The 7,926-nt window shown below is 35.7% G+C and overlaps 1 protein-coding gene across 2 annotated transcripts in view; it reads right to left on the reverse strand.

Annotated features, from left to right (window-relative positions):
- The window catches only part of LOC111087332, a 28,233-nt gene that overhangs the window by 14,299 nt on the left and 6,008 nt on the right, over positions 1-7,926 (reverse strand). The window contains exon 1 of one of the 2 annotated variants that reach the window (XM_022393616.1): positions 2,994-3,117. The exons of the other annotated variant lie outside the window; for it this stretch is intronic. The gene's annotated coding sequence lies outside the window, so the exon portion shown is untranslated. Of the gene's footprint in view, positions 1-2,993; positions 3,118-7,926 lie in introns of those variants that run through there. 2 annotated transcript variants of the gene reach the window in all.

Consider the following 7,926-nt stretch of genomic DNA (forward strand, 5'->3'; position numbering starts at 1 on the left):
GTTGCTCAGAACTTGAAAATATGGTAGGCAGTTTGTTTATCATATTATCATGGTCATGTCAGGGTAGTCATCAAATTGACCGACATCGTAACCATTTTGTACTCGATCATTTTACAGTGCAACTTTAAATATTAATATTGAAAGTCATGTAGGGATGATATATGTATAGTTGTATCATCCCTGTATTCTTGTTTACATTCTTTTTGGCACTGCCATCCCTACATCATTTTACATTTACAAAATGGTTTTTTTTATTATTAATTGTATAAATAGCACTGCATACAATCTTTCGTCTTTCATTGCTCAGCCTATCTGATGAGTTCTGGTATTGAACGAAAAGCTTACTGGACAGATTTGAAATGCTATTCTGTTACAGACCTTTGGGCAAATTAAGAAGAATGCGGAAAACACACATACACACACCTGCAGTTAACTTTTTATAACAAAAATAAAACTTATTTTCACCAAGAAAAAAGTAGTTTGGTTTCAAGTAATTACAAGTACAATATTATCTTTGAAAACATAATTCAAACAAGCTTTATTTCATTTTAACTACTTGTTAACACCCAGACTTGTTCACAAGTAAATCACAGAAATCTGTTATCACAACTAATAAGCAACAAGTCTGTTTCAGAATTTTCACCCAAATTTACACAATGGGTCATCTGCACACACCTATCCCTAATTTCGAACTGGTAAACTTAAGGAAGGCAGATAGTCAAGATCACCCACTTTCTACCCTTTTGAACTGCTCTTATATGAAAGAATAGCGCCATTTGACCGTCACTCTTATAAAACATCTATGTGCTCACAGTGCAGCGCGCATTTCGCAGCAAAGAGCCACGAACCATAAACTCTCGAATTCACAGACCGAGCATCCTAGCCGCTAGTCAAGCTTTTTCTATAACAACGCCGAAGAAGTTGCACGTAATATTCTAACTTTCAATCGCTTTTCAATTTCAAAGCACAGGGTGTCCAAGAATTTTGGAAACGCTTTTGAGAAATCATACTGAGAAAACCGTTTTAACATAAAAACACACGGTTTGTTGCCCGTGCAACGTGAACGTGCGAGACACATAGCAATGTCAATAGCCCGTTCTTTATGTATAGGTAACTGTTAAGAGAAACATGTACCCTGACATGCTCCAGAATTTAGTTCTGTCAAAAAAATATGGCTAAACAGTTCTGCAGAAGTGATGATACTTGCTTTTTATTAGCATTAGAAATTACATAATTAACGCCTATAGAATTGAAGTTACAGCGACGCAGTTCTAGGTTTCTTTAGCATGTTAAATAATGTAAGACATGTCGACCTGCAAGCTTGTTATGAAACAGATATTAAAACAGCATGTTTCACAAGAAAAGAAAAAAGAGAGTTATCAACAGTTTGAAAGTCTGTGATATGTTTTATAATGTAGTGATTTTCACATTCCTATACGATTTTTGGATACACCACTCATCCCATCGTCCAGTTACAGTTACAAAGTGTTTACGTAAATAAGCTGTCAACAGAAATGAAACGTACTTTCGCTTTTATCTCGCATAATCACATTCGAGTGTGCATGTTCATATTATTTCCCTGTAATGAGGTAGTGGAGGTTAAAAAAATATCATAACACTTGCATTTTAACAGCTATTTCAAAACTTTACAATACTTTATTACGCTTCTTGTTATAAACAGCTTGTAATGCAGACATTTTATGACCCCCTAACCAAAGTTATAGGTGTTCAAAGGAGTTTATATATGCTGTTTGCAGTATTGGAAATAATTTTGGAAACACACGGGGAAATAAACGGATTAAAAGGTCAATTCAACATTATTTCAATATGTCATTACAAAATACAAAATAAAAGCTAACAGGGACGCAGTTCTAGGTTTATTGAACATTAAATAATGTAAGACGTGAAGTGTTACATGTCAATCTGCAAGCTTGTTATAAAACAGGTATTAAAGAAGCAAGTTTCACAAGAAACATGTTTCACGTGTTTACACAAATAAAACATATACCTGATGATACCTTTACTGAGGAAACCATGCTCGTAAATAAATGATGTATTTGTGAAGCGTACAACTGTCTTGTTTTTCCTCAATTCTGTAAAAACTAACAAGTTGTATAAAGCAAAGGTATTTTGCACTTGTTATAAACAAGGTGCATCTTGTTTTTATGCTATCATGCATAAGTTTATTATTGTTAGACTGAGAAATACTTCATTTCTTTTATCAAAAACATTACATGCAAAGTAACATAACAAATAAACAATAACAAAATAGATAGACAGATATTTACTTTTCTATTTTATTTTTCTTGCCAGTTGCCATTTAGTTGATCAAACTTGAAAATTTGAAAAAAGCACTGTAAAGTGTGAAGTACTTAAATTATACAATGTTAGTAATATAGATAATAAGTTACAGACAAGACTGTTAAACTTTGTAACAAACCGTTGGTAAAACTTCTGTATCTAGATGCGTATCGTATCGACTACTATGATGAGATACGCACCCCTAGTATTTATTTACTCTGGTTTAGAAAAACACACATTATTATTATTTTAAAAACACGTCTAAAGCCACTGGGGAGCGATTTTTTTAATATTGTATAGATAAAAAATCTGTTATCTGTTTTTTATATAAAAGTGTGATAAATAATGATATTAATAATGAACTTACGTAGTTCTTTAATGTCTGTTTGTTTGTTAAGTGCAAACAGATTTACCACTGAGCCAGGGGAGGGGGGAGGGCTTTAATGTTTCTTACTGCAAAACTAATACTTAAATCTATGATAATACAACGCTTGTCTGTCAGCAGAGCCGCCCAGAGGTTAGAGAGAGTCCACGGCAAACTTAAAATACGGAGGCCTGTTCCACAGTTTAACTTTAAAGTCAGATTAATAGGTCATGTTAATATTGGGGGAGGAGGCCGCGATACTTTAACCCACCATCACCACCAAAAACAGAGGACAATGAACAGTAACTTGAATAAGACAGGTACTTACTTTAGACGTCCTAATTACTTAAATGTCAGTTAGCGTCGTCGGTCTTTCATAAAGTTGACGAGCCATTCAAGGCCTAACTACTGTCCTAACTGGAAAACTTCTAAATATTAAACGTCCAAATCAAGATAAATCGTCACACTTTGTGAACCAGATCACTACACATCATTTAACGAAAAGTACTTTTAGTTTATATCCTTAAAAACACTGAATCATCACAGAACAATTAAATTTGTACCAGCCTTTGATTAATTTAGGCTTGCGTGCTCTTCTTGTTGCAAACCTATCTCAGAATGATTTTAATTGGTTGTTTTTAAACCTAGATTCTGATTGGCTTCAACATCCTTGTGAAACACAGTTATAAGGCTGTGCTCCTCGTGGCTGTTTTTGTAACGGCATAGAGAAACAGAATAAACATAAAAATCGAACTGAGAGGCACAACCACTTTCTGCTTCCCGACACCAGATGTCACCTCGATGAACGGTTCAGAGCAGGAAAATAATATTTTTGAGCGTTTTGCTACAAAAATATGCAGTTTTCGAGAATGTTACGCCTCAAACATAGAAAACTTAAGGATTATAAAAATAAGGAATATTTTATTTATTCAATATTTTTGTGGAGGCATAGTCTTCTTTTTTTCTACTCTGAAGTGCTCTAATTAATTAATGCTAACTAGCAATTTCAGTAATGCTAACCAAACTATCATGACACTTTTTCACATAATGTTTGTTTTTGAATTTCGCGCAAAGCTACACGAGGGCTATCTGCGCTAGCCGTTCCTAATTTAGCAGTGTAAGATTAGAGGGAAGGCAACTAGTCATCACCACCCACCGCCAACTCTTGGGCTACTCTTTTACCAACGGATAGTGGGATTGACCGTCACATTATAACGCCCCCACGGCTGAAAGGGCGAGCATGTTTGGTGGGACGGGGATTCGAACTCTCGACCCTCAGATTGCGAGTCGAGCGCCCCAACCACCTGGACATGCTGGGCTCTTTTCACATAATAAGTATAAGTTTATAAAATTCAAGGTAAAAGCCCCTACGAGCTAGCTTCTTATCCAATGCCATGACGTTTAATACATATGTATACACACACACACATACATATATATATATATATACGTATGCGGGCTTATAACGCTAGAAACTGGGTTTCAATACCCTTAATAGGCACAGCACAGATAGCCCATTTGTAGCTTTATACTTAACTACAAACAAACAAAAAATATATTTTGGGGGGGGGCATACCTTATGTTATTCATATTCTTTGTTTTACATCAAAATATCATTTTCTATCCCATTTCTATTTTTATTCCAAATTTTTTTAATCAATAATTTGTATTTTGAGATGTGAAATTAAATTTGGGGTCTTGGATAAATTCCAACTGTTGTATTATTATTTTGCAGCTTAATTGTAACTAACCTTTTTGTTGCTATGACATATTTAGTTATATGGGAACCCCTCTATTTGTATCGTTTAGTCCCCCGGTGGGTCAGTGGTAAGTTTACCTACTTACACTGCTAAAATCCGGGTTTCGATTCCCCGCGATGTATAGAGCACAGATAGTCCTTTGTGTAGTTTTATGGTAAAACACAACATCTTATAATTTATATAAAAAAAGGATACTAGATGTATTTCCACGGGTTCCCCAAAAGTGTTCTGTTTCAAGAGTAAATAAAACTAAAATTAGGAGTAACAAATATTTTTATTTCTTGCTTTGAAGTTTATATGTCATGTTGTGTTGTAGCCTACATAATGCATAGTTCTTCTCGTGATTCACTGCATGCGCACGTTTTACTGACGTCACGGCAGTACAAATTTCAACGTTAAGCGTCCCTTCTGTGACGTCATTTAAGTGTCTACTGACTTAAAGTGGTGCTAGAGGTTAAAACAGGTTACCCCTTCAGGCGGCCTTCGGCTCTCCTTGGGGGAAACTAAGACTTATGCTACAAGAAAAAAAAGTATGCTAAGACTTATTACTGACATTGAGTATTCAGCTAATCAGTCTTTCGAAAATAGTTAGTGAAGTTTCAGAAGACTAAAAATTTTGTTTTGTAATTCTAAACACCTAAAATATTTGCTTATTTTGCAAGGTAATAACTGCAATTTCAGATAACTCATGCAGGAAAACCATTAACCCTCTGGCGATCACCATAAAATCAACGGCTGTCTTCTGCAAGTTTGTTTAAAATGGGCTTTTAAAAGCGGAGTGTCGTCCTGGAGAAATATTACCCGACATTTCCGTAATTATACAGCGTGTTACTCTCGTCAACAGAAGACAAAATAGCGTAAACGTTCCTAAATAATGATCCCAGATTATTTATCAGTGTATAAAAAGCGTGCTATTGACCAGGAAGTTACACTATTAATTTTAAATGAGCATGTTCGAGCTCATTCAGTGCCTTAAAGACATAGAGCACTGCCCCTTTAATAACCATGAAAACACTTAAAGGCGGGTCGGAGCAACATAATTGAGCATTTAGCAACACAAACTCGATCATCAAGACCAAGATGTGGCTGAAAATGAAATTTTATACTATGTTTGAAATTCTCTTTGAACTTTTGATGAACCTATAAATTTGGTTACCACCTATGGATTTGTAAGACTCTAGCTTAGAATTTTAAGAATACACTCATTCTTCACATTTATTATATTAGACAAATTTATCCAGAGTTGTAGAATGTGTTATGTTTATGGTGCATGCATAACAAAACTTTAATGTTTCAGACTTGAAAGATGAAACATCAAATAAAGAAGCACCGAACACCACATTCACAAAACAAGGAACCTAAAGATTTATTTATATATAAATAAACTTTATATAAACCAAAAACCTGAGTTTCTTTTAGTAGTTGTTCTTATAAGCATAAGTAGAAACAATCCCTAAAACATATTCGTTCCTTTTTTTTTTTGTTGTTGTCTTAAACACTTTTCTCTCATTTTCAGTGAATAGTTTGTCCACTGGCGTTTTATAAGATGAATGAAAGATACTGTTGTAACGTGTTTCACCACTTTCATCGTTCAGGGGGCTCTGTAAGGTAACTTGGAGAAAGTAATGCTAAATCCAGTCCACAAAACTATAACGAATTAACTTGTTTCTTTTTAACGTTTCTACAAAATGCGTTCATTGTGATACAAATTGTCTACATAATGCGTTCACTGTGTTTGTTTGTTTTTTTTAATTTCGCGAAAAGCTACACGAGAGCTATCTGCGCTAGCCGTCCCTAATTTAGTAGTGTAAGACTAGAGGGAAGGCAGCTAGTCATCACCACCCACCACCAACTCTCGGGCTACTCTTTTACCAACGAATAGTGGGATTGACCGTCATATTATAACGCCCCCACAGCTGAAAGGGCGAGCATGTTTGGTGGGACGGGGATTCGAACCCGCGACCCATAGATTGCGAGTCGAGCGCCCTAACCATTTGGCCATGCCGGGCCAACCGCGTTCACTGTGACACAAGTTGTAAGTCTAACTTCACAAATAACGTCTAAACGGAAATTCCTTGCTAATGGTACTACGGCTAACATACAAATATACTTACTTGTACAATTTCCCGGATAATCGATCGAGAAACTGAATATACGCGAGAAGTAACACTGATCTGAATGCTTCACTAACTTCTCATTAAATACTTCACTGAACGAACTGAACTCAATACTCCGCTGATTCTCGAATTTATAGCTAATGAACCCATCTAGATTTCAATCAAATTTACTAAATCTTAACCTCATGCGCTCACTAGCTGATATCTAAATTGAAACCTTGAAAAACATAGCTTACAACATTCCCTCTTTGTGGATTGTGAAGTCCCTTGAATAACCCTAATACAAAAATAAAACACTACACTTAGCTGTTTATTCACCATGAGCCTAGGAGGACATCTTGTCCCTTATTATCATTTGCTGTCGGGTCACTGGGGGAGTTCTTCCTACGTCTGTGGTTGAGTGAATCCACTGGCAGCTCTATCCTTGTTGATCCTCTGGAAGTTATCTCGACAGGAACATTAGGTTCCTCAGCAAGTTGACTTTCTGTAGCCAAATTCTTTTCTGGAGTTACCCATTCTCTCACTGATGTACTTTCAAACGTGATCTTTCACTTGAATCTCCTGTCCCTCCAGATTCTATAAACCACATCATTGATTCTTTTCAATACCACGAACAGCCCTTTCCAACACCTGCCTAACTTTGGAGTTCATTCTTCTTTATGATGGGATTTGTAATTTTGATGGAATCCAATCTTAACATCATAGCGACATTTCACTTTTTTATGCACTTATTTAAGCCTTTCCTGGGTAAAGTCATGTATGACATCTTTATTCTTCAGATCATTGACAGCTCTTCCAATTATCAATTTCTCAGGACATGCAAAAGTGTTTGGTTCTACGAGCCACAGTCACTAGATGTAGATTTATTTCTAATAACTCCTGGTACGAGTATTTCACTTCTTGGTATTACAATGATCCCCGTCCCCATCATCATTGGAAGTTCAACGTCTGGTGTACTAATTGCCACGTAACACACGAGAATTTTCCAGTAATACAATGTTAAGCTACTTGAAGCTAGCTTAATTTCATATCCATGTTTCCACATAAAGTCAGTTCTAAATATGCACTTTTCCTCAATGTCAGTTACTCACACATAATGAGTTGTAGAGAAGCTTCCTACAGTAAAGGTAACTTCCAACTTCCTTTTGCTGGAAATTTATTACCATCTACTGTATGCATTAATCTCTCTTCCTTCTTCATCTCTGGAGCCAACTTCCCACCATTAATTAACAAATCGGGTTGAACCAGTGCACACTGAGTAGTCACAAGTAAATAGACATCTAATTTTTCGTCATTTAACTGATTTATGCTAACTAATTTGTGTTCACAGAGCACTATATAAATGAAAATGATCCGCACACTAATTATCTTGTGCTACAACATG

Source organism: Limulus polyphemus, unplaced genomic scaffold (genome assembly GCF_000517525.1).
Source record: "Limulus polyphemus unplaced genomic scaffold, Limulus_polyphemus-2.1.2 Scaffold2020, whole genome shotgun sequence".
In the NCBI taxonomy this organism is placed as follows: domain Eukaryota; kingdom Metazoa; phylum Arthropoda; class Merostomata; order Xiphosura; family Limulidae; genus Limulus; species Limulus polyphemus.